Source organism: Balaenoptera physalus, assembly GCF_965194825.1.
Source record: "Balaenoptera physalus genome assembly, chromosome: X".
In the NCBI taxonomy this organism is placed as follows: Eukaryota; Metazoa; Chordata; class Mammalia; order Artiodactyla; family Balaenopteridae; genus Balaenoptera; species Balaenoptera physalus.
Genome location: NC_138903.1, coordinates 36,963,679 through 36,991,070, shown reverse-complemented (window position 1 = coordinate 36,991,070; position 27,392 = coordinate 36,963,679). Strand labels below are relative to the sequence as shown.

Genomic DNA, 27,392 nt, shown 5'->3' with positions numbered 1-27,392 from the left:
CCAGTGGGATTAGGCCCCAGTCGTCTGCAGTTGTATCTTGCTGGATAATCCACCCTTTAATGCCTTCCCTCCGTGGACTCACTTCCCTACACCCCTATGCATGTTTTCCTTCACCTCCCCAATAAACTACTGTACTTGCTCTTGAACCCTTGTCTCACAGTTAGCTTCTAGAGGAATCTAAACTAAAGGAAGACCATTGAATAATCTGAGAATGAAAGATTAGAAGACTATAAACATCTAAATGTAAATGAAAAACAATCACTAAGATATAATGGTTGTTCATTACCAATTCTCCAGGCTTGACAAGAATGTTTACTTACTTATTTATTTATTTAATTGAAGTATAGTTGATTTACAATGTTGTGTTACTTACTGCTGTACAGCAAAGTGGTTCAGTCATACATATATATACATTCTTTTTTTTATTTTTCCACTATGGTTTATCATAGGATATTGGATATAGTTCTCTGTGCTATACAGTAGGACCTTGTTGTTTATCCATTCTATATATAATAGCTTACATCTGCTAACCCCAGCCTCCCACTCCATCCCTCCCCCAACCCCCTCCCCCTTGGCAACCACCAGTCTGTTTTCTACATCAGTGATTCTGTTTCTGTTTCATAGATAGGTTCATTTGTGTCCTATTTTAGATTCCACATATAAGTGATATCATATGGTATTTGTCTTTCTCTTTCTGACTTATTTCACTTAGTATGATAATCTATAGTTGCATCCATGTTGCTGCAAATGGCATTATTTCCTTCTTTTTTTAAGGCTGAGTAATATTCCATTGTATATACATACCACATCTTCTTTATCCATTCATCTGTTGATGTTTGTTTCCATGTCTTGGCTATTGTGAATACTGCTGCTATGAACATAGCGGTGCGTGTATCTTTTTGAATTATAGTTTTGTCTGGATATATGCCCAGGAGTGAGATTGCTGGATCATATGGTAAAGAATGTATATTTATACTTACACTGAATCTTTTAAGAGGCAAAACTCTTCCAGGATCATAAACACCACTTAGGGATTTCTCACCTTTGCCAAGCATCAAAGCTCCCCCACTTTTATTCTAGATGGGAAAACCCCCCTCCAAATGTCTACCTGAAAAATACTAGCCTAAAAAGAGTCTGGACTTCCCTGGTGGCACAGTGGTTAAGAATCCGCCTGCCAATGCAGGGGACATGGGTTCGAGCCCTGGTCCAGGAAGATGCCACATGCTGCAGAGCAACTAAGCCCACGCGCCACAACTACTGAGCCCTCATGCCACAACTACTGAGCCCACACGCCGCAACTACTGAAGCCTGTGTGCCTAGAGCCTGTGCTCCGCAGCAAGAGAAGCCACCACAATGAGAAGCCCGCACACCGCAACAAGAGTAGCTCCCCTTGCCGCAACTAGGGAAAGCCCATGCACAGCAACGAAGACCCAATGCAGCCAAAAATAAATAAATAAATTTACAAAAACAAAGAACAAAAGCAAAACAAAAACCAAAAAGAGCTCAACTTTGCTTTTCTAAATCCTCTATGCTAAAACTTAGACACATCTGTTATCTGATTTTAGAGGAATCCTAACTCTTTCCATTTGCAAATCTGAGCTCACTAGAAAATATTTTATAAATCATATGTTACGGGACAATAATACAGACAAAAATATATTAAAATGATCTCTCCACATACACTCTCTCAACTTAATAAGCTGCTTTTATAAGCACTGGAGAGTAGAGATCCTACTAATATGTTTTAGGTTTTGTGTTAATTATGCTAATGAAACTTTAATAAAACTTTGGCTATGTTGTCATTTTAAAAATGTATCAGAATATACCACCAGTCAGCAAAAATCATGTCAAGTAAAAGACCCTGTATTGAATTTTTGAAACTATGACAATATGGCAGGATAAGTAGGGGGGGAAATTAATGAGATGACTAATTGAAATTTTGTTGGTACTTCCTGATTGTTTCCATCAGTGGCCATTAATTTGCTTAAAAGGGTTTTTGTGACTCACACATATGATAAAATTTCATAAGTCTTGCATTTTGTACAAGGGAACCTGGTTGAATCAACATTTCCAATTACCAGCTACATTGTAGGCTTTACTAAACAAATAAATACTCTTGAGAATATATAAACAGAAACATAAGTTACATATTTGCTTGTTGATTCCACCCCGTTAGGGTAAAATGTGCAGCCCAAGATATTTAACTGATAAATGTTGCTAATAAAGCTGCCCCTGCTGTCCTGCATGAAAATGTATATGTTTACAAAATTATGAAAAAGCTATCTTAAGCCTGGAAGATAGACGCTACATCTTGAGGTCTGTAAAAGCCTTTTAAATGGAGAAAAATTCTTCCATTGTGTTTGAATCATTGTTATGACATACAAACAACAACAAAGTCACTTAATTTACTTGAGGTCTATTTGACACTATGACTTTGGGCTTTTATCTTCCATTCAACTCAACAAACTTAAGTGTCTACATTTCGACTTTTGTAGGTAGTCACTGGTAAACTCACTTCATCTCTTTTTAAAGGCCCCTTTAATATGGTTTGGCTCATATACACTGTATTTGCTTAAGAAGAATGAGCTAGAATGGCATGGGAACTGTAATAACGGCAATTATAAAAGCAACAACAAGGGCTAATGTTTATTCAGTGCTTAGTGTGTGCTGAGTATCCTTTATACACACTGTCTCATTTTAGCCTTATAACAACTCCATGAGATAAGTCTCATTATCATCTCTATTTTAGATGAGAAAATAGGTACAGAAAGCAAAGAACTTGCCCAAGGTCATACCATTAGGGATGGCAGAGCAGGACCCAAACCCAGCATCCTAGATAAGCCCTTGGTGCTAGCTTGTAGTTAGCCATAGCTGAGCCGGCAAAAATCAGTTTTCTGAAGTAACTAACTACTGAACAAATATGGAACACCAAACTTCAGTTTGTGTCTGTAGTTGTCAAGAGATGTTCTTAACTAACAACCTTTGTTTTACTTTCCAAATGGTTTTACTTGTGTCGGCTTTGAAGCCAATATCATGTCAAAGGGATTACTTAATCACTCTAAGAACTAAGTCTGGGGCCAGATAAGCTTTGCCAGATTCTGAGGATACCTGAGGTTGGTTGAGGTGATTTAGGAGAGGACCCGACTACATAATTTATTGGCTCCAGTCTTGCCTGATTCTTCAGTCCTATCTTCTACAGCCTTCATCTACCACCATTGTAGGCTGAATAATGTCCCCCAAAGATATCAGGTCCTAAGCCCTAGAACTGTGAATGTTACCTAATTTTGAAAAAGGGTCTTTGCAGATGTGATTAACTTAAGGATCTTTTAAAAAAATTAATTAAGTTTTAAATTGAGGTATAGTTGATATACAATATTATACAAGTTTCAGGTGTACACAGTGAGTCACAATTTTAAAGGTTATACTCCATTTATATTATAAAATATTGGCTATATTCTCCATGTTGTACAATACATCCTTGTAGCTTATTTTACACCTAATAATTTGTACCTCTTAATCCCCAACCCCTGTATTGCTCCCCCCTCCCCTCTCCCCACTGGTAACTACTAGTTTGTTCTCTATATCTGTGAGTCTGCTTCTTTTTTTGTTATAGTCACTAGTTTGTTGTATTTTTTAGATTCCACATATAAGTGATATCATACAGTATTTGTCTTTCTCCGTCTGACTTATTTCACTAAGCATAATGCTCTTCAAGTCCATCCATGTTGCTGCAAATGGCAAAATTTTGTTCTTTTTCATGGCTGAGTAGTATTCCATTATGTGTGTGTGTGTCTGTGTGTGTGTGTGTGTGTGTGTGTGTCTGTGTGTGTGTGTGTGTGTACCACATCTTCTTTACCCATTCATCTGTTTATGGGCACTTAAGTTGCTTCCATATCTTGGCAATTGTACATAATGCTGCTATGAACATGGGGGTGCATGTATATTTTCAAATTAGTGTTTTTGTTGTTTTGGATATATACCCAGGAATGGAATTGCTGGATCATATGGTAGTTCTAGTTTCAGTTTTTTGAGAAACCTCCATACTGTTTTCCACAGTGGCTGCACCAATTTACATTCCTACTAACTGTGTATGAGGGTTCCCTTTTCTCCACATCCTTACCAACACTTGTTATTTGTGGCCTTCGTGATGATAGCCATTCTGACAGGTGTGAGTGATATCTCATTGTGGTTTTAATTTGCATTTCTCTGATGATTAATGATGTTGAGCATCTTTTTATGTGCCTGTTGGCCATCTGTATGTCTTCTTTGCAAAAATGTCTATTCAGGTCTTCTGTCCATTTTTTAACTGGGATTTTTTTTTTTGATGTTGCGTTATATGAGCTGTTTATATATTTTGGAGATTAACTCCTTATTGGTCATATCATTTGCAAATATTTTCTCCCATTCAGTAGTTTGTCTTTTCATTTTGTCAATGGTTTCCTTCACTGTGCAAAAGCTAAATTAAGGATCTTGAGATGAAGAGATTGTCCTAGATTATCCAGGTGGGCCCTAAATGCAATCATATTTATCCTTATAAGGGGGTGGGGCAAAGGGCGATTACACACACACACACACACACACACACACACACACACACACACACGCTGATGTGAAGATGGAGGCAGAAATTGTAGTGATGTGGCCGCAAGCCAAGGAATACTGGCAGCCACAGAAGCTGGAAGAGACAAGGAATGGACTCTCCTCTAGAGGCTCTAGAGGGAGAGTGGCCCTGCCTACATCTTGATTTTGGCCCGGTGATACTGATTTCAGACTTCTGGCTTCCAGAACTATAGGAGAATAAATGTGTGTTGTTTTAAGGCATCAAGTATGTGGTCGTTTGTTACAGCAGCCACAGGAAACTAATACAACTGCTAATCCTTGCTGAGACATTATGTTCCAGCTTTGAAGAGGAAACTGAAATCCTGTTTTAGTGTGTGGTTTATCAGGCAAATGAACATCTGAACTTCGATCCAGGATTTCCCTCCGTGACACACACACAACATCACTGGCACAAGCATCCCATGACCTTGGAAGATCAAGAAGAGAGTTACTGTGCTCTTCTAATGGATGGGAAATGCCAGATTTCAAATGTCACCGAGGCAGTGTGTAGAGAAGTCAACAACGTGGGACTAGAACTCCGTGTACATTCTGCCCTAGGCTCACTTAACAAATGAACATTTTTTCCATGCCTTCTGGCAGCCTGGCACCTCTGCACACCCTCCCTATGTTAGGAGGACTTTGTATATTTTGCCTCCCAAGGCAGAAGGCAGAAACTTGCTTTCTCAGACTGACTTGCAGCCAGGGTGTGGGTATACAACGATGCTCCCACGAGAGCCCGTGATTTGGAAAAGGGTGGAGGCAGAGACACGGCACAGAATCCATTCTAGTGAGGATGGCAGAACCTGAAGGAGAACTTCCAGCCTTCAGGGCAGCAATGGCAGAGGTCCTAGTGGGAGAGTCCCATGCCCAGCACTGGCCACGTGAGCAGTGGTGCTCAGGCCCAGCGGGGGGGCAGTCTGATGGCATACTTCCTGCTTACAAGCCTGATTCTCTCACTGCCCTGGAGATCCTGTGAGCTCCCCTAATATCCCTCAATACATTCCTTTTTGTTTACCCAATCAGAATGGATGTTTTTGCAACTAAGGACCTGCCTGATGCACCTGCTGTGTGGTTCTGTGTTACCATCTTGCTGCCTGGTTGCTTCAGGCAGAAGATGGGCCCTGTGGGCTATCTGTGGGATTTGTTTTTCCTGATCCCCACTTCTTGTAATCCAGCTTTCTAGAGCTTAGCAGGAGGTAAATGAGAGCTTAAAGCAGACAGACATCTGGGATGTTGAGATCCTGAGCAGATCGGCTGTAAGGTTAGTGGGTTTCAGCAATGGGCTCAAAAGTGCATGTTGGCCCTTAGGTTCACTTGGTGGCCTGGTCAAGGGCACTGTAGAAAATGAGAGAGCCTTGCTCTATTCAACAGCCCACTCACAGTGGGCAGGACTTCTCCAAACAAGCCATAGAACGGCACCAGCGACACAGATCTCTTTAGCTGAACTTATTTCTCAGTCCATACAACTTAGCTCTTTATCAGATGCCATCTGGTATCATGCTCTAGTTGTCTCATGAGGACCCAGCAAGACTGAAAACTCCTCGAGAGCAGACCACCGTCTCCTCCTTCTTTTGGCTCTTTATGGCACCTGGCTCAGAGGTGAATACACAGGAATCATGCAGTACATGCTGCTGGACGTAAGGGCATGAGGAGTGGAGAATCAGCCCTCATTTCATCCTTTTCAGTTCATTATCACGCTCTGAGGAAAGAGGAACTGATGGCTTTGGTGAGCACAATCTTCCTGCTGCTTCTGTATTCTCAGGTGGAAAGGTGATGTTTTCCTGAGACCAGGGCTCTGGGGACAACCCCTCAGACTCCCTTTTACCCTCACACTGTCACACAGACCTGAATATACCATTGGATTAAAAAGCTGTTCTGTAAGGGCCAACTTTTCATTGATGAGCCATTCACAACTAGCTGTTACAGTAAAGAATAGACTTGAAAGCATTTGTCAGGGTTTATTCTCATGATTAAACATTTTGCACTTGTCATTTGTGTTTAGAACTCTGAAGAACTCAAACAGATGGACATTCTGGTGCATAGGAATTATTGGTTTTTTAGTGCCACTTGTTACTCACTTTACACAAGTTGGAAAAACTGTGGTTTAGTTCTTCATTTTCCTCCAAATGTATATATTCATATAAATACACAAATTATAGAATATAGTTGGAATACCATAATTATATAGAGTTTCAACTATATATGATAAATATGGTACCTTCATGAAGATTTAATCTCAACTCACTTCTTTCCTAGATTGAAAACAGTACACTTTTTCAATTTATTTCACCAGTCTGGACTTCATTTTCCACTTCTCCAACAAAAGGAGAGATAAATGTTTATTCCTCTGAGATGGTGTTTTTGTTTTTATAGTACACTCTGGGAATTCTGTTAGCTTAAGCCCTGAATCACCTGGCTGATAGTTTAAGTATCAGTTAATTGCAAATAGGTCTGGATTTCCACCCCATTTCCTACTGTAATGGATGTGATTTTTATTCTTTTTTTTATATAAATTTATTTATTTTTGGCTGTGTTGGGTCTTCGTTGCTGTGTGTGAGGTTTCTCGAGTTGTGCTGAGTGGGGGGGCTACTCTTTGTTGTGGTGCACAGGCCTCTCATTGCGGTGGCTTCTCTTGTTGCGGAGCACGGGCTCTAGGCGCGCGGGCTTCAGTGGTTGTGGCACTTGGGCTCAGTAGTTGTGGCTCACGGGCTCTAGAGCACAGGCTCAGTAGTTGCGGCGCACGGGCTTAGTTGCTCCGCGGCATGTGGGATCTTCCCGGACCAGGGCTTGAACCCGAGTCCCCTGCATTGGCAGGCGGATTCTTAACCACTGCACCACCAGGGAAGTTCCCTGATTTTTATTCTTGCTTGATGCATTATTGTGGTGTTCCCCCAGCCCCATCCTGAACAGTTATATTTCTTTGTAGGTGGTGGCTTCCACGATAAAGCAATATATTGTTCCAACAGAGAGGCTCTGAATTTATTTCTTTATTAGCTGTTGAGCCAAGAACATTATAACGCACAGGGTGAATAAAATAAGAGCTGCATGTGAAACTATTCACCTGGCAGGGCCTCACACAAGTGCAGTGAATATTACTCCTGACAGCCATTCAAAATGTAACTGCGTCCACAGAGAATAATATAGCCCTTTAACCCTATTTGGTTAGGTTATTTACTTCTCTGCCCTGTCTTCAGCCACCAATCTTTTTAGAATAGTGACTTTCAAGCTTTGCTGAGCCCAACTCAAATACATTTTACATCACACACACACACAGAAATATAAAACTGAACAGCTTAACAAATCCATATCTACTCTCACCACTTGTGAAAAATCCTGATAATTTCTACTCTGTTCTAATTAATAAAATTGACTGATACTAAATCGATTTCAAATCCTGCCAATGGGTTCTCAAACCACAGTCCAAAAAACACAATTTTGAAAGCTATTCCTCAGGTATTCAAATAAGAAATCAGAAAGATCTTAATTTCCTCAACTCTTTTTTTGCTATTTCTTCTGAGATTGACTTCCATATTTCTAAATAGTATGAATACACTTCTATTTCTTTATTTTTTTTTTTTGCTTTTGGATATAATCCATTTTCTTCTTGCGGGAAATGAGGATTTAGCTCCGTTCCATGCACCTTCTTCAAATATGCACGTATTTCCCCTCCTTACCTCCCAAAATATCATGAGTTTTTTCTGTTAAGTCAATATTCATTGTTTATATTATCATGGTTGTATGTATTAGGCTGCTAGCAAGAAACAGATGACACACTCAAATTGGATCATTTGAAAAGAGTTTAATAAAGGACCATTTAAAATTTTTTCTTAATTATTTATTTTTGTTAGGCACTTATTATTTTTTTAATTGAAGTATAGTTGATTTACAACGTTGTGTTAGTTCCAGGTGTACAGCAAAGTGATCCAGATATATAGAGGGCTGGCCAAAAAGTTCGTTCGGATTTTCCGTAACCCGGACGAACTTTTTGGCCAACCCTATGTATATTCTTTTTCAGATTCTTTTCCCTTATAGGTTATTACAAAATATTGAATATAGTTCCCTGTGCTATACGGTAGGTCCTTGTTGATTATTTTATATATAGTATTGTGTATATGTTAATCTCAAACTCCTAATTTATCCCTCCCCCCCCCTTTTCCCTTTAATAAGGGACCATTTGTAAAAGTGTGGGCATGGTATAGGGAAACAACTAGGGACAGGGCTGGTAAAACTGGGGGGTTCCCATGACCACTCCTAGGCCCCAAAGAACCTGGGGACCAAGGGCTGAATAGACGGAGCTGCCTGATCGCAGCTGTAGCCATTGTGAAAGCATGCAGCCAGCCTGAGATGACCATGTTAGGAAGATAGCCAGGAATGACATACCCCCAACCCGTCCTCGTCCCTCCCTCTGCTGTCTTGCTGGGGCTCTCCAGGGGAAAAACCCTCCTGGAAGCCAGAGGGCACGGGAGCCTGTTGGTGGAGTCCACAGAGGTCCGTCTCCTGGGCACAGAGCAGGTGGAGAAGGGTAGATGGATCTGGAAGGGGAAGAGAACATAGTTGGCGCATTATGTCATTAGTATTCACAGCTGAGCACATTTTGCGTTCTTTCCTTTCTTAAATAACTCTTATTTGCCTTGGAGTTAATAATTGGCTTCTTTTCTTTCTTTTTTTTTTTGAAATTTATTTCTTTATTTTTGGCTGCATTAGGTTTTCGTTGCTGCACACGGGCTTTCTTTAGTTGCCTCAAGAGGGGGCTACTCTTTGTTGCGGTGCGCGGGCTTCTCATTGCGGTGGCTTCTCGTTGCGGAGCACGGGCTCTAGGCACGCGGGCTTCAGTAGTTGTGGCACACAGGCTCAGTAGTTGTGGCACGAGGGCTCTAGAGCGCAGGCTCAGTAGTTGTGGCGCATAGGCTTAGTTGCTCCGTGGCATGTGGGATCTTCCCGGACCAGGGCTCGAACCCGTGTCCCCTGAATTGGCAGGTGGATTCTTAACCACTGTGCCACCAGGGAAGCCCCTTGGCTTCTTTTCTTAAAAAAAAAAAAAAATTGGGAGGGGGTTTCTTATGTTTTAAATCTAATCTTTACTTTTACTAAAGTTATTCAAACTCCTAAACAGTAAATCAGTCCTACAAGGCTAATGATGAAAAAAGAACAGTCCTCTGCTCCCCATCACCTCCAGTTTTCACTCCCCAAAGGCAAGCATTTGCTTCTCTCGTAACTGTTTCTTTTGGTATTTCCCTTTATATCCCTAAATAACATGCTTATGTTGGCGACTCTTGCTTTGTACAGTGTAGGCATTATCTATTGATGTTTCCATTTGAAAAATAAAGATTTTTGCTCTTTCACGAACTCAGCCCTCCTTGCTTACCACATCCAGCTACACTTTCCATTCTTCAAGCCTCCCAGTATAGATGTATCATGATTTGGCTGAACCCATATTCATTCTTTACATTATTATAATATGTAAATGTAATTCATGGCTAAGCTATGTAGTACCCCATGATTACTTGTCCTTGCTTGCTCAACTTTTTCTTCCTCCTGGAATTAATAGTTGTCTGGTTTTCTCACTTGTGTTGTTCCCTACATACTTATGATGAATTCATCCCCCCAGTCTTCCTTTATTATCTATATCTCCTTTCAATATGTTCAAATTCATCAAGTATTCCATCAGTTTCATCTTCTTGAAGAACTCTTTCCTGGAGATATTTGACTCACTCTAATCTATATTGATTGTCCTTTACTCCTGGGGCTCAGCCGCTGTCCTGGTGTTTCCTTTCACTATCATCCTGGGAGCTCCCATCACCTCTCTCTTGAGTTACAACCCCTGTTTCCTGGTCCCCGTGTCTTTCTCTTCCTTTGTTTTGATGAAGCAGTTCCAGTAGTTTCTGAGGATTGGGTGCATGGGAAGTAAATTTTTTGAGACTTTGCGTATCTGAAAATATCTTTAATTTATCCCCACATTAGTTGATTGTTTTGCAGGTATAGAATTCTAGGTTAGAATTAATTTTCCTTGGCATTTTGAAGTTTCCATTGTGTTCTAGGTTCCAATGTTGCTGTTGAGAAATTCAGACTCATTCTGATACATGATCCAATGTAACTATTTTTTTCCCTGAATTAATAAGGAAAATGTATTATCTCACATAACAAGAAGTTCAAAAGTAGGAATGTTTCAGGATTGGTTAAGTTCTTTCCAGCTTTATACTCTTCCATCATTAGCTTGCAGGCTTTCCTAGCCTGTCTCCCCTCATGGTCATAAAATGGCTGCCATAGGTCCACATGTTGCCTCCAGACAATACCATATTCAGCAGCAGAAGAGAGTCATCTCTTTCTTTTGTGTTTTATTAAAAATGAGAAAACCTTTCCCAGAAATTCCTCTCTGACTTTCCTTCCCACATCTTTGGCCAGAGCTGGGTCAAAGCCTGCCTTTAATTCAATCACTGACAAAGCGGAATAGGATCACTCTGATTGACTTACCCAATCATGCTGGAGGTAAAGTCCCTTTTCCTGAGGAAGAGATATCTGAACAAAATAAGGATTCTGTTAGCAGGTAAGGGAGGGGTGGGATGGCTGTTGGCTAGGCAACCAACAGTGTCTGTTACAGCATGGAGTCTGGCACATAGTAAGCATTAAATATATGTTAGCTATTTTTTATTAACTCTTAATAGCTGTGGGAACTTATTCAAGTCAAATACCTCCTAGAATTCCAATTTCCTAATCTTTAAAATGGGGATAGGATTATCTCATTTGTTGGATGGTTATAAAATTAAAAGAGATGGCATATATAAAGTCTTTGGTCTTTATCATTATTAATAAATGATAGCTATTTATTATAGTTGCATATAATTATTGCCAGAGTACCAAGTTTCCTGAGGTTGACCCCAGCCTGGTGTGACTAATTTTTCCCCTGCAGCTCATAGAATATTTCCTTTGTCTCCTGTGTTCTGAAATTTCATGATTATGTGTCATGGTATAGTTGGTGTTTTTTCCTCAGCTCACACACAGTGAACCCTTTCATCCTGGAAACATATCCTTCAAGTCAGAGAAGTTTTCTTGAATTATTTCTTTGATGATTTCTACTCTTCCATTTTCCCTGTGTTCTCACCCCGGAACTCATATTTTTCATATGTTGGACTTCTTGACTGACCCAAAGGTTTTTTTTAAACCTTTTATCTCCTATTTTCCATCTGTCTTTTTGCTCCACATTCTGGGAGATTTCCTCAACTTTAGCTTCCAATCCTCCTATTGAGTTTTTAATTTCTCTTATCCTATTTTTCATTTCTAAGGGTTCTTTTCTATTCTCTTAATGTTTTCTTTTTATTTGGTCACATTATCTTCTCTTATTTTCAGAAAATAATAGATGTCAAAGATGATACCTTTCAGCATAGTCTCGGTTTCCTCCAAATTCTTTTTTCTCAGTGTCTTGCACCTTAGAGTTTCATGAGATGTCTGGCGGTCCTAGGCTATCTCCTCACATTTAAGATTATAACCTAAAAACCTGATTGGATGAGAACTTGGTTGGGGTTGTTGATTATAGATTTCACTGTAATCTAGATATCAGGATAGTTAGGTCTTTTGTCTTGGGCTGTCAGATTTTCAGAGAAGAAGCTTCCAATCTCCTGCCTGGAGAATGTATATCTGACTTTCAGTGGAAGTCATGTGGGAGAAGAGTGATGAGGTCCTGATGTTCAGTAAGCTTTTGCTTAATTCCTGTTTTCAATGTAGGATCCCACTCTCAACAGTGCTTAATGTCCCCCAGTCCAGAGATCCTTTCCCCTCCAGAGAATATACCTCTGTATTCAGCTGGAGTGGAAGGAGCTGCAGTTCCTTTGCTGAGCCTGAAGATCTGGGTTTAAACTTGCTTCTAATACCAACACCGCCAGTTATTATGTTACTGTCTCCCAGCTCTAAGCCCAACTCTTCTGTACTCAGTTTTGTAACAGCTGGGGTTGGGACTCTGCAAACCACAGTCATTTTGCCAGCTGTTCCTTGTTAGGCTCTTCCCATAGAGGACAACAGAGGGAAACTAGAAGGCTGGGGAAAAATGAAGGGACAAGCTACTTCTGGTTGTCTTCCTACTGCTGTGAGCAGCACCCAGCAATGCTTCTTCACTTCAGCGGCAGTTCCTCCAGCAATAGGAAGTTGGTTTGCAGTTTTTCTAACACTCACAGAAGCAGCTTCATCGTGGCCCCACACCAGAGACACCAGCACCAGCTGAGCAGCAACACCTTTCCAGGGGTCTGGGTCACAACCCCATGGGCCCTTCCTCCCAGCTTCTAGGTTCTAATAACACCATCCTTTTTCCTTTTTTTGCCTCCAGCCCTGGGAGTGGTAGCTGCATCCTGTAGTTACTGCCTCCATGATACCTTAGAGTTCTCTTTTTACCCTTTCAGTTACCTAGGTAATAACTTTATGCCTAGTTAACAATTCTTTGTATTAAATTCCTTCTGTTCAAATAACTGGTGTGGTTTCTGTCTCCTGACTTATAACAGCCATTTTCAACAAAACCTCTTGTTTTCTAGCTGCACTTACAACCCACTTTCAGAGGTATGGGTTGCCTCCAAATCCCAAATAGTTCTGGAGTTTCACAGCAGAAATGAGCTTGCTTCTTGGTCTCCCTAATCTCCTTTAGAAACTTAAGAGTCAGCCTCTTCTGGTCTGCTGGGTCAGTAACTACTTGTCCATCTGCTTTCTTGCTTCTAAAACTTTGTTGTTTTCTTTCCCAATCTCTTTGTCCCTGTAGAGTTTTGCTTTTTAGAAAATCTTGTTTATTGTCATAATGGACTTGGGGGGAGGGAACTCATTACTTTAAAAAAAAATAGAACAAGAGACTAATTTTTTAAAAGGAATAACAATGACCTTGGAAAAATACCTCCACAACAAGTCTGGGTGGCTGTCTCCTCTGGGGGAGGAGAGTGGAGCAGGATCCAGAAGAAAACAAGGGGAAATTTCTTTTACTCTATTTCTAAATTCTATATATGCATTTCAGTTGTTCTGTGCATGATAAATTTCATGATTTTTGAAAAGGTTAACTTCAACATGCAACTATATCAGTTACCATGTATTCAGCTGCATAGAATGTAAACTTGACCACAGAGGTTCAACCAAACAGGAGTATATTTTTCTCCCATAATGAAGAAGTTTAGGAGAAGGCAGTCCAGGATTAGTACAATATCTCCATAGTGTCATGGGCACCCAGGCTTCTCCTAGCTTTGGGTGCGATCATGCTTGGCTTTTTGTCTTCCTGCTTCTTAGATGGCTGTTTCATCTCTGATGATCACATCCATATTTTAGGAAGAATGGTGAAGGACGAAGGACAAAAAGCCAAAGAGAAAAGCTAGCTGAGTTGGCCTCCCTTTAAAAAGCTTTCCTTGTACACCTGAAGCTAATATAATGTTATCTGTCAGTTCTATTTCAATTTGAAAAAATAAATAATGTTTTTTTAAAAAAAGTGAAACCAGGCCCTCGTATGTTTAAATTATGATTAAAATCAGTTTATGATCAAATAAAAAGTAAGAACTGACATCTGGGGAAAAGCATGTGAAAAAGATGAAACCATGCTGTGCTTAATTAAAGAAGTTTACATTTGTGGATGACTAAACTGGCATACCAGGCCCCTGGCACTATTTCCAAAATGTCCTTGCTCTCAGGTTGTTTACTGTAAAGTGTCCACATTATAAAATGAAATATGTGTGTAATTGTCTCACAAACCATGCCTGGCCCTGTGTCTTGGCTCTGTGTTGTAAATAAAGAAGGGCAAGGACGCTGTTTTGACAAGTATTAAGTCACCTGTGGGTAGAATTTTTTTCTTTAAAAAAAAATTAATTTTTTTTTTAAAGGAACTCCTTTATTTACTTATTTATTTATTTATTTTTGGCTGTGTTGGGTCTTCATTTCTGTGCGAGGGCTTTCTCTAGTTGTGGCAAGCGGGGGCCACTCTTCATCGCGGTGCGCAGGCCTCTCACTATCGCGGCCTCTCTTGTTGCGGAGCACAGGCTCCAGACGCGCAGGCTCAGTAGTTGTGGCTCACGGGCCTAGTTGCTCCGCGGCATGTGGGATCTTCCCAGACCAGGGCTCGAACCCGTGTCCCCTGCATCGGCAGGCAGACTCTCAACCACTGCGCCACCAGGGAAGCCCCTAATTTATTTTTAATTGAAGTATAGTTAATTTACAATGTTGTGTTAGTTTGTGGTGTACAGCAAAGTGATTCAGTTATTCATATATATATTCTTTTTTATATTCTTTTCCATTATAGTTTATTATAAGACATTGAATATAGTTCCCTATGCTATACAGTAGGACCTTGTTTATCTATTTTATATATATAGTAGTTTGTATCTGCTAATCCCAAACTCCTAATTTATCTCCCCCTCTCCCCCTCTATTCCATCTGGTAACCATAAGTTTGTTTTCTATATCTGTGAGTCTGTTTCTGTTTTGTAAATAAGTTGATTTATATCATTTGTTTAGATTCCACATATAAGTGATATCATATGATATTTGTCTTTCTCTGTCTGACTTACTTCACTTACTGTGATCATCTCTAGGTCCATCCATGTTGCTGCAAATGGCATTAGTTCATTCTTCTTTATGGCTGAGCAGTATTCCATTGTATATTTGTATCACATCTTCTTTATCCAGTCATCTGTCGATGGACACTTAGGTTGCTTTCATGTCTTGGCTATTGTAAATAGTGCTGCTATGAACATTGGGGTGCATGTATGTTTTCAAATTAGAGTTTTCTCCAGATATATGACCAGGAGTGGGATTTCTGGATCATATGGCAACTCTATTTTTAGTTTTTTAAGGAACCTCCATACTGTTCTCCATAGTGACTGCACCAGAATTTGATCTGACCTATTTATTGTCAGATTTTTAAATTATTGTCATATTTAAGAACACTTGCAAAATTTGCATATATAAGTCTGCCTACATAGATGCCCATGAAAATTGGGTAATGGAGTTCCAAACAGTCCAATTTTTTCTTATAAACCCAAATCTATGTAGTGCATACCCTCTCTATGGACATTACTAGGAGGCAAATACAAACTTTATATACATATTCTGATGCTCCTTTGAAAAAACTTTTTTAAAAAAAGCTTCCCTGAATGGCCCAAGCAGCAACCTTGCTTACTTCTCATTGTGTAAGACTCTAGTCACAGGCCTCCCTGAACAAAGAAGTCTGGAAAAGTTTTATGTTTTACCTGGGCACATTGTCTGAACAAAACCAGAGCCTCATGAGGAAGGAGGATTTGTGAAGGAAATTCTTTGGAGAGGGCTATTGCCATGCTATGAGTATCCCCTCCCCTGTCCAGGGGGAGGGAGGGAAGCTGCCTTCTCACCCAAGCATCATGAGAGGTACAGGAAGAAGGGCAAAATGGATATTACCTAGGCAACTAATGGTATCTGCTACAGTTGCCATAAGGATTAAAATAGACTATTTTAATAAGGATTAAAATAGTCTATATTAATAGAGACAATATTTACAGAGCCCCTAGCAGTGTGTCACAGTGATCATCCAATAAATCTAAACCTCTTTAAAAACTATTCATCCCAACCTATCTGGTTCATTAAAGGGGGAAAAAAAAAAAAAAGGAAAAGATAACCAAACAGGTAATTTCAGTAATACTAAATATAAGAAACATTGATTGTTCTTTAATGCTCAGGGTTTTTTTTTTTTTTCTAGTTTGACATTTGCACATTGAAAGAGTATAACTTCTGCTGTGGAGAAAGTCTAATGCATAGAATGTACATTCAACTTGGTATGTGAAGGGAAACGTATTGCACGTGACTTACTTTGCTGTAGCATCCTTATAGCTTTCTTTTAGCTCCTTCTCCAATCTGGTGAAGAGAATTCCCTCTATGTTTCCATCCTTTTTTGTCAACTATTCACTCTATTTTTAGCACCTCATTTGTCTTTTCTTGCACTAGGACCCTGTGTTCTCTCTACTCTGATTGCTATCTGTTGGCTACATCATCTAATAAATGAGTATTAATCACACTGTAAAGAACAATATGGTACTAAACTGTTTGCTGTTTTGGTTAGAATGCTTTTGGTAGCAAGGAGAAAATACTTGGCTAAAATTGGCTTTAAAATAATGACATTTATTAACTTATATAATATGTCTGGAGGCAGGTGGTTCCAGAGTTGTCTAATTCAGTGGTAGAACATTATCAAGGACTCAGTTTTTTTTTTCTTACTGTTTCCCTATCTTTTGTATGTTGGGTTTTAGCTTCACATTTGTGCCTCATGATCACAAGATGGCTGCAGCAGCTTCAGGCATCACATCCTCACAAAATAGCATTGAGTGGGGTAGCAAAAAAGGGAGATGTTTCCCATCTTGTGTTCCTTTTGAAGACTGAGCAAAGCTTTCCCAGAATTCTCCCCAGCAGACCTCCCCTCAGATTTCATTGGCCAAGTTTGGATCATATACCCATGCCTGAACCCACTACAGACAAAAGGAATGAAATCACCCTAATTGTCTGGGAGTGGGGGTGGGTGGGGAATACTTTCCGTGAGTACATGGCCATAGAAGGTGATTCCAGAAGCAGAAATGGATTTGGGTAGATAACCAACAGTGTCTGCTATATTCGGTAATTCTGAACTACTACAAATACAAAACAATGCTGGAAATGCTTAAAAAGAGGTGAAGGTGGGGAGAATCTGTTGGCTAGCTTTCCTGATTCCGTCATAGAATAATTTTCAACTTCTGACATGAAAAGCCGTGTCTGTGGTTTCAAGTTCTTTCAATTTACCTACTTCCCTTACTCCAAACACCTGGCTACTGGGTACTAGAACTTGGACTGAAGCCTAGTTTTACAGTTTGGGTTAAATTGTTTATTCCAAATACTAAACAGACTAAACAGTGTTATGGAGGAATAAATTCTGCCCTGACTTGATGAGGGACCACATGTTATAGTCTCACTCTGTCCAGTGCACCGCCATGATCCATAACAGCTATGCAGAACCTTCCTCTATTTTTCCCTTTTTTAAAAAAATTGAGTTATAGTTGATTTACAGTGTTATGTTAAATTTCAGGTGTACAACATAATAATTCACAATTTTTAAAAAGTAAACTCCATTGATAGTTATTGTAAGATATTGGCTATATTCCCTGTCTTGTACAATATATCCTTATAGCTTGTTTATTTTATACACAGTAGTTTGTACCTCCTAATGCCCTACCCCTGTCTTGCCCCTCCCCCCTCCCCCCCCTCGGTAACCACTAGTTTGTTCTCTATATCTGTGAGTCGGTTTTTTTTGTTGTTGTTATATTCACTTGTTTGTTTTATTTTTTAGATTCTACATATATCATATAGTATTTGTCTTTCTCTTTCTGACTTCGCTTAGTATGATAATCTCTCATGTTGCTGCAAATGGCATTATTTCATTCTTGTTTATGGCTAATATTCCATTGTATATATATATACTACATCTTCTTTATCCATTTGTCTGTTGATGGACACTTAGGTTGCTTCCATATCTTGGCAATTGCAAATAGTACTGCTATGAATATTGGGGTGCGTGTGTCTTTTCAAATTAGTGTTTTTGTTTTCTTTGGATATATGCTCAGGAGTGGAATAAGAAAACATAGGCAGGGGCTCCCCTGGTGGTACAGTGATTAAGAATCCACCTGCCAATGCAGGGGACACGGGTTTGAACCCTGGTCCGGGAAGACCCCATATACTGCGGAGCAACTAAGCCCGTGCGCCACAACTACTGAGCCTGTGCTCTACAGCCCGCAAGCCACAACTACTAAAGCCCGTGTGCCACAACTACTGAAGCCTGTGCGCCTAGAGCCCGTGATCTGCAACAAGAGAAGCCACCGCAATGAGAAGCGCACACACCGCAACAAAGAGTAGCCCCTGCTCGTCGCAACTAGAGAAAGCCCGCACGCAGCAATGAAGATCCAACACAGCCAAAAATAAATAAATAAATAAAAATTTTTTTAAAAATAAAGAAAACATAGGCGGAACACTCTTTGAGATAAATAGCAGCAATGTTTTTATTTTTTTGGATCTGTTTCCTAAGGCAAAGGAAACAAAACCAAAAATAAACAAATGGGACCTCATTAAACTTAAAAGCTTTTGCACAGCAAAGGAAACCACTGACAAAACAAAAAGACGACCTACCGAATGGGAGAAAATATTTGCAAATGATATGACCAATAAGGGGTTAATATCCAAAATATATAAATAGTTCATACAACTCAACATCAAAACATCGAGCAACCTGATTAAAAAATGGGCAGACCACCTGAATAGACATTTTTCAAAAGAAGATATACAGATGACCAACAGGTACATGAAAAGATGCTCAACATCATTAATCATCAGAGGCAAATCATCATATGGCAAATCAAAACCACATTGAGATATTACCTCACACCTGTCAGAATGGCTATCAACAAAAAGACCACAAATAGCAAATGTTGGTGAGGATGTAGAGAAAAGGGAACCCTTGTACATTATTGGTGGGAATGTAAATTGGTGCCACCACTGTGGAAAATAGTATGGAGGTTTCTCAAGAAACTAAGAAGGTAGAACTACCATATGATCCAGCAATCCCACTCTTTTGTTAATGCTCATCATCCCTCCCCATGTACTCTTCCTTAGACTGGAGAACTTTGTTCAAAAGGAGAAGGAAACCAATACCCTTTAAGAGACTTGTGCTAGGTATTTTGCACAGGAACCATCAGAAGTAGATTCTATCATCCAAGGTCCAGAGAGGTGAAATAACCTAACTTAAATCGCGTAGTAGGTTTGCCATTCAAACCCAAGCCTGTCCCTTCCAAAGTTCACGTTCTAGAACAGCGGGTAGACGTTTCCCAGATTTTTCTCCCTCTGCTTTGGTACATTGCCACCTTGGCCTTCCCTTGATGGGGGGAAAGAGAACAAATCTGGAGTCAGAATACCTAGACTGGGATCCCAGTGTCCTAATGTAGTAACTGTGTGACCTCAGGCAGGAGTCACCTCACCAAATCTACTGCTTGATTTGGTGTTAGGTTATTTTGCCTCTCTGGACCGTGGATGATAATATCTACTTCTGATGGTTCTTGCAAAAATCAAATAAAAGAGCCATGTGAAATGCCCAGCACAAGGATTTAAAAGAATATATGCTCTCACTTGTAACATGAAAGATAATGAAGACATCTACCTCATAGGGTTGCTGTGAAAATTAAGCAAGGTAGTAGATCCTTTTTTTTTTTTTTTTGGCCAGGCCACGTGGCTTGTGGGATCTTAGTTCTCAGACCAGACCCTCTGCAGTGAGAGCGCTGAGTCCTAACCACTGGACCGCCAGGGAATTCCCAAGATAAGAGATCTGAATCATCTTTATAAACTCCAAGCACTATATGAATTCAGTGAGTCATTACTCATGGGACCTTTCTGATGCTATTTTGCACCAATATGGAAGACATTGTAATCCAAAATGAGTGTGGACAGGCACACAGAGGCAGACTTTACAAAAGACATGCTTTAAGAATCTCAAACGCCCTCAACAATTTTGATTATAAAGGCATCAAGAAAGGGGAGAGGGAAGGAGGGTTTGTGAAGAGGATTCTTTGGGGAAGACTGTTGCCGTGCTACGAGTATCCCTCCCCCCACCCCTGGGGATGGGGGGAGGGGGAGAGCTGCCCTCTAACTTCCGGCTTCATGAAGGGGTGCATTAAGGGGACCCCTTAAAGAGGTCGCAGTGTGTTCCCTGTGGTTGGACTGAAGCCTGAGTTCAAGACAGCCTGTGGCCGGGGGAGAGACGGGCTGTGCTGGATTCAGCCAGCACTGCCGCGTAGGGGAGCCATGGTGGATAAAGAATGAGGCTGGAGCCTTCTTTCCTTAACCTTTTTGGAAGTATAAGATCCATATTCAAATGTGCACAAATAGGTTTACAACTTGATGAATTTTCACAAACTGAACATCCCCGTGAAGCCAGAACATTAAATTACCAGCCTCCCATGAGGACCCTTGTACCCCATTTTAGTCACTACCGTTACCCCCCAAGGAAAACCCCTTTCCTGATCTCCGAGAGCATAGATTAGTTTCGCCTCTTTCTGTTCTTTACATAAATGGAATCATACAGTATGTACCCTTTACTGCCTGGCTTTATTTGCTCAACATTATATTTATGAGAGTCATGTAGTTGGAGATAGTTTATTCTCACTGCTGTAAAGCATCCCATTGCGTAAATATTCCACAACTTATGTATCCATTCTACAGTCGGTAGACATTTGAGTCGTTTCCAATTTGGGGCTATTATGAACAGATATGGACATGCAGATATGCCCAGGAGTGGGGTTTCAGGGTCATGGGGGGTGGTATTTGTCAAATCTGGAGCAGTTTGAAGTCTTGCCCAAGAAGACTTCTTGGAGAGAGAATGGCATCAATATTGAGAGTCTGGACAGAGCATCCCCCCCCATCACCTCCACCCCAGAGTCCAGGGCCAAAAAGGGAGCGGCAGTTGGAGAAACAGTGTATGGTCCACACCAGAAGAGCTGCAATCAGAGGGACCCAGCAAAGGCATCTCCCATGAATCCCATGGAGAAAGGCACGTGCTGGGGAACGCTGTCAGCCTGAAGAACCTAGCACAGTGTTGGGCCTGTCTCCGCATGGCTGTTGTGAAGGGCTGGTGCTGAAGAGGGAGCATTGGGGCTCTGGTTCTGGACACCAGGTTTTCATCTGACCGATTCCATTCCATGACTCTGTAACCTTGGGAAGGCCAGTTTCCCTCTCTGGGCCTCCCTTTTCTCGTCTCTCTGATGTGTGGCTCCTTTCCACTCTGAACTACTAAGAACTGCCCGTCATCTGAACTCCTTGAGAACAGGGACCACATCTTCTCTTTCTTCTGTATTCCTGAAGCTCTACACACCTATGGGCACAATATGTCACTGGATAAGAAATGTCTTGCAATTTCACTTTCTTAAAGAAAAAGCTGCTTTTATATGTCCGGCGATGCACAGAACAAGAATTAAATTGAGGCATTAAAATTAACAGCATGGCGTGTGTGCCTGTCCAAATACAGATGTTATATAGCATCGCAGCTTTATGGAAAAATCCGTTGCCATTCTTGTCACACAACTGATCTTCTCCAAAGGAACAGAGCAAAGACTGTGTGTTGTAAATTTATTGACTCGTTATTTTATCCAAGGACATTGGGTAGTTAGAAGATTCCAGCATAGACGCAAAGAATTCTCTTCATTTGGGAACATGTTTTATCACTTGCTACTGCCTCGTTCCTAATGCTTAGCATTTAAAGGTTATATTGGGGGGAAAAAAAGACTCCAGACATGATGTAGTCACTGTCTGGAACAGCATTATATTTCAACAGGATATTATCACTCAGGCAAAGAGAAATCATTTTTACTGGGTAAGAAATTATTCCACCGTGCGGTATTATTCAAGCAATTAGAAATCACATTGTGCGGCAAATTATCAGATCTTCTCACTGGAGTTTGTTATTGTGCCATTCATGTTTAAAATGTGGGGCAGTGGAGAGAAAAAGGCTTTTTTTTTTTGGTAGAAGCATGAATACTCTAAAGAATTCAGGCAGTTGGGCAGGTGAGCCATGATGTTATTTTGTTTCCAAGGAAATTCTTTTGGAGTTCCCCTGAAGTTCCCCTGTCTTACTTCACCCATCAGCAACCTCAGTTCCTTGGAGTCATTCCCTCTAGCAAAGGAAAACTTAGCTTGGCCCCCTAGGGCTTTGTAGGGAACTGACAACTTAAAAATTGATGTCGTTCCAAAAGTTTGTTGGCAAATCTGTCTTAGAATTCAGAACAGATTGTCCTCAGCACATTACGAATGACTTTGGTTCCCAAGCAGGCCACTGGAGCCCATGTCACCTATAACGAAGTGGGACTCTAGTATTAATGATGATCAGGAAACCATTTATTGGGTAGTGTTATTTCCTGGTGAAAATCCACTCTAATTTCCAACTTGGGAGAACAGAAATGCAGCTGCCTTCTTTCCTCCCTCTGCAGTCAGAAATGGGGCTTCCCAGCAGTGACAGAAGGAAGAAGGGAAAGGAGCGGGGGTGGGCCCAGCAGTGATGCAGTGGCAGAAGTGAGAATATTTATAGCTTCAGCTGCAATCAAGAGGAAAGTCCCTGGACCCAGCAGTGATTTTGTTCATGGGACACTGGTAACTTGGCCGGTCATAATTGAGGGAATCGTCCCAATCAATATACAAGTCAGTGGTTTAACTTTATTCTCAAGCCCCCTGAAACCTAAGCTTTCTTTCTGCTTTTAAAAAATCATCATGGCCCAGGATATAGACAGACAGTCTGATCCCCGTGTCCTAGTTCTTAGCTATAGAATTTACTGCATGTATGCTCTTTGTGATGTTGTCTCCTAGTTTACATTCTAGGGACCTATTAGAACCTCTACAAATTCACTGTCCTCCAACAGATGCAGTACATATGCTATTTATGGACTCTTCCCTTTGCCTGGAAGCCTCTTGCTCCAGATATCTACAAAGCACACCCCCTTTTTTCCATCTAGTTTCCTTACAGACAACATCTCCTAAGAGCCCTTTCTTGACCACCCTTTCACATGCTATCTTCTTACTTGTTTTGTTCTTGCTTTTAATAATTTTTTATTGTTCTTTAGGTCACATTGTACCTTTGTTGGCTTTATTCTATCTTTTCTATTCTTTTGATAAACAATGCCTAAAGCAAAAAAAAAAAAAAAAATCATCATGGCCAACAATTCCACTTCTGGGTATATAACCAAAAGCAGGGTCTCAAGGAGATATTTGTATACTCATGTTCATTTTGTTCATTTGTACACTCATTACTCACAATAGCCAAAAGATAGGACCCAAGTGTCTACTGATAAGTGAATGGATAAACAAAATGTGATATAGCCATACAATGGAATATTATTCAGCTTTAAAAAGGAAGGGAATCTGGCACACGCTACAACATGGATGAACCTCGACGACATTATGCTAAATGAAAATTTAAGCCAGTCACAAAAACACAAATCCTGTATAATTTCAATTGTATTAGGTACCTAGAGTAGCCAAATTCATAGATACAGAAAATGGAATGGTGGTTGCTATGGGTTGGGGGAGGGGAGATTGGGGAGTTGTTACTTAATGGGTATAGGGTTTCAGTTTTGCAAGATAAAAATAGTTTGGGGGATTGGTTGAACTACACACTTAAAAATGGTTAAGATGGTAAATTTTTTTAAAAAGATGGTAAATTTTATACCTGTGCATTTTACCACAACTAAGGTTAAAAAAAACCATCATGGAATATTTCAGATGTACAAAAAGTATACAGAACAATATAACAAACACACAGCTTAAGGTATAAAACATTTCAGATATGGTTGGAGCCTTCTGTGTACCCCTTCTCACTCTCAGCCTCTCTACCCCCAAGACAACCACAAATTTGAAGTTATCATTTCCATGTGTATTTTTATATTTTTATTACATATATATCATATATATACATACTATAAATCCTATATGTTATATCCTATTATAAATCATTAGGGATATATATATTTAAACTAAATGATTTATATATTTTTGCATGTTAACATTTTATAAATGGGAGCACACTCTATGTATCCTTCTGCAACTAGCTTTTTCCCTCCAAAATTATGTTTTAAAAATGAGTCCAGGGCTTCCCTGGTGGCACAGTGGTTAAGAATCCGCCTGCCAATGCAGGGGGACATGGGTTCGAGCCCTGGTCTGGGAAGATCCCACATGCTGCGGAGCAACTAAGCCCATGCGCCACAACTACTGAGCCTGTGCTCTAGAGCCCGCGAGCCACAACTACTGAGCCCGCGTGCCACAACTACTGAAGCCCGCGTGCCTAGAGCCCGTGCTCCGCAACAAGAGAAGCCACCGCAATGAGAAGCCCGTGCACCACAACGAAGAGTAGCCCCCGCTCTCCACAACTAGAGAAAAGCCTGCGCGCAGCAACGAAGACCCAATGCAGCCAAAAGTAAATAAATTTATTTAAAAAAATGAGTCCATGTTGATAGTGTGGCTCTGGGTCATCCGTTTTCATTGCTACATAGTATTCCATCCTATTAACAGACATACCTTTTCTACCAGTCAAACTCAGAACCCAGCCATGTACTCATTCCCCTTTCCTGCCTTCTTTCCACACAGGATGTTGGATTTTTAATTCACAACCAGAGCAACACCCCTTTATAAGGGCCAAATTGTGCAAACCCCCTCATCCAAGCCCTCCTTCCCGGGCCTCAGGAGAAGCTTTGTTGGAAATGGTGGCTGCCTGGTGAGTATGGATTCAGAGCATTATCTGACCTTGAGAGAGAGTTTGTCCTTGCCATGGGATAAGGACTGAAGGACCACCTCCACCCCGGGTGGCAGGATGGTTCATGTACATGGAGTTCCCTAGCTCCTTCCCTTGGAGGGAGTCCAAATCATGCTGTCAAAGTGTCACTAGTTCACTCTTTAAAAGGGAAAAGGAATCCTCAGAATTTAGAATAACAGAATCATACAGTGTGAGAGCTAGGAGAGTTACTTATCACTCCCTCCTTCCCTGACATCTCGGTATGGGACAAGAGATATTTGGGCATCAGCCAAGCCAACCGTCTGAGGAGGTTTCAAGACAGCAGTTACTTGAGGTCTTTCTAGAAGGGACAAGGGGGTGAAGACTTGACAAGAAGAAGAAGCAGCTGCAGAGTGCTGGAATGACTGAGCATCGGCCTTGGTGATTAATCAGTGGCATTTAGAGCTCTCTCTCTCTCTCTCTCTCTCAACTCAACAAGGCAGGGAACCTCCTGGCAAAAGGCTCTGTTCCAGGATTTCTGGCACTTGCTGTATCAAGCATTTCTTGAGAATTGTCTGGCCAGTCCCTTGCTGGTGCCTGCCACGCTGTTCCTAGCAGGATCTTTGAAGTAGGAAAAGGGCTTCTTCGAGTTCTAACCAATGACTTTGACTGCATGGAGACAGCTAATTCACCCTAGTTGGCTGCTTTCCCCATCACCCCTCTATCCTACAGGCAGGATCTGAAAAGGAAGCCCAGAGGTTAGAGCTGACATGAACCATAGAGATGTTTCAGCTCGATACCTGATTCATCAAGTGGTTTATTTAATTAATATTTAACAAATAGGTGCCAAGTCCCTAGGGTGTGTCAGACTCTGTTCTGGGAATACAGTGATGACTCAAATCAGACATGGCCTCTGCCCTCCTGAAGATCACATTATAGTGGGTCAGGCGGGGGTAGCGGGGAGAGGCGATCAATATTAATCAAGCCGTCACAGAAAGGTAAAATATGCCATGCTATGAGCCAGACTTAGGGAAGTCAGAGAGGGCTTCCTTGAAGAGGTGATGCCTGGGCTGAGGTGTGAAGCATGAGCAGGTGTTAATAAGACAGAGAGGAGAGGAAGAGCTTCACAGGGAAAAGGAACAGAAGGGGTAAAATGGCACATAGCAAATTAAGGAGGCCTTGTGGTCTTTTATAGCAAATACAGAGAGCAGAGTCAGAGGATGAAGCAGCCGAGCCGAGGCCACACCACCCAGAGCCTTGAGGCCTATGTTAAATACTCTGCTCTTTATCCTAAAAGCAATGGGAAGCCATCTGTGGCCTTCAACTGGGGCATGGGACGTGACTGAAATGGAATTTTCAAAAAGAACTTTTTGACTGCTGTATGGAGAACCAACTAGAGAGGGGCTAATTGGGAGGTTATTTTTATTTTATTTATTTATTTTTATTAGATCTTTACAATCAGTTCTTCTATATGAAAATAAAACTCAGATGACATTTTTATTGAGATCCTATTAAATAAATATATTACATTAGAGAGATTTGACATCTTTATAATGCTATATCTCCTTTTCCCTCCCAGTTTTATTGACATATAATTGACATACAGCACTCTATACGTTTAAGGTGTACAGCATAATAATTTGACTTAGTGCAGCATGAAATGATTACTGCAGTAAGTTTAGTGAACATCCGTCTTTTCATATAGATACAAAATAAATGGAAAAGAAAAAAATTTTTTTTCCTTGTGATGAGAACTCTTAGTATTTCCTCTCAACAACTTTCATATATAACACACAGCAGTGTTAATTATGTTAATCATGTTGTACATTACATCCCTAGTACTTACTTATAACTGCAAGTTTATTACCTTTTGACTGCCTTCATCTAATCTCCCCTCCCCCCCATTCCCCACCTCTGGTAACCACAGTTCTGATCTCTTTTTCTCTGAGTTTGTTTGTTTGTTTGTTTGTGTTTGAACTATAATTGACCTACAACACTATGTTAGTTGCTGGTGAACAATATCATGATTCAATATTTCTATACATTTCAAAAAGATTGCCACAATAAGTCGAGTTACCATCTGTCACCATACAAAGATATTACATAATTATTGATTATATTCCCCACACTGTACATTTTATCCCTGAGACTCATTTATTTTGTAACTGGAAGCTTTTACCTCTTAATCTCCCTCACTTATTTCTCTCTTTCCCCCACCGCCCTCCCCTCTGGCAACCACCTGTTCTCTTTATCTATTGCTCTGTTTCTGCTTTGTTTTGTTTGTTCATTTGATTGTTTTTTAGATTCCACATATAGGTGAAGTCATACAGTATTTATCTTTCTCTGTCTGACTTATTTCACTTAGCGTAATACCCTCTAGGTCCATCCATGTTATTGCAAATGGCAAGATTTCATTCACTTTTTGTGGCTGAGTAATATTCCACATGAGATATATATCACATCTTCTTTATCCATTCATCTATTGATGGGCACTTAATAGCCAAGATTCAGAAGGTTATTTTACATAAGAGATATTGGTGGTTTAGCCTAGGGTA

General features: G+C 40.5%; 1 long non-coding RNA gene across 1 annotated transcript in view; it reads left to right on the top strand.

The window, feature by feature from the left end:
- The window catches only part of LOC309652649, a 183,150-nt gene that overhangs the window by 131,076 nt on the left and 24,682 nt on the right, over nucleotides 1-27,392 (top strand). Inside the window, exon 2 of the long non-coding RNA XR_014258848.1 lies at nucleotides 24,714-24,840. This is a non-coding gene — a long non-coding RNA (uncharacterized lncRNA). The remainder of the gene's footprint in view (nucleotides 1-24,713; nucleotides 24,841-27,392) is intronic.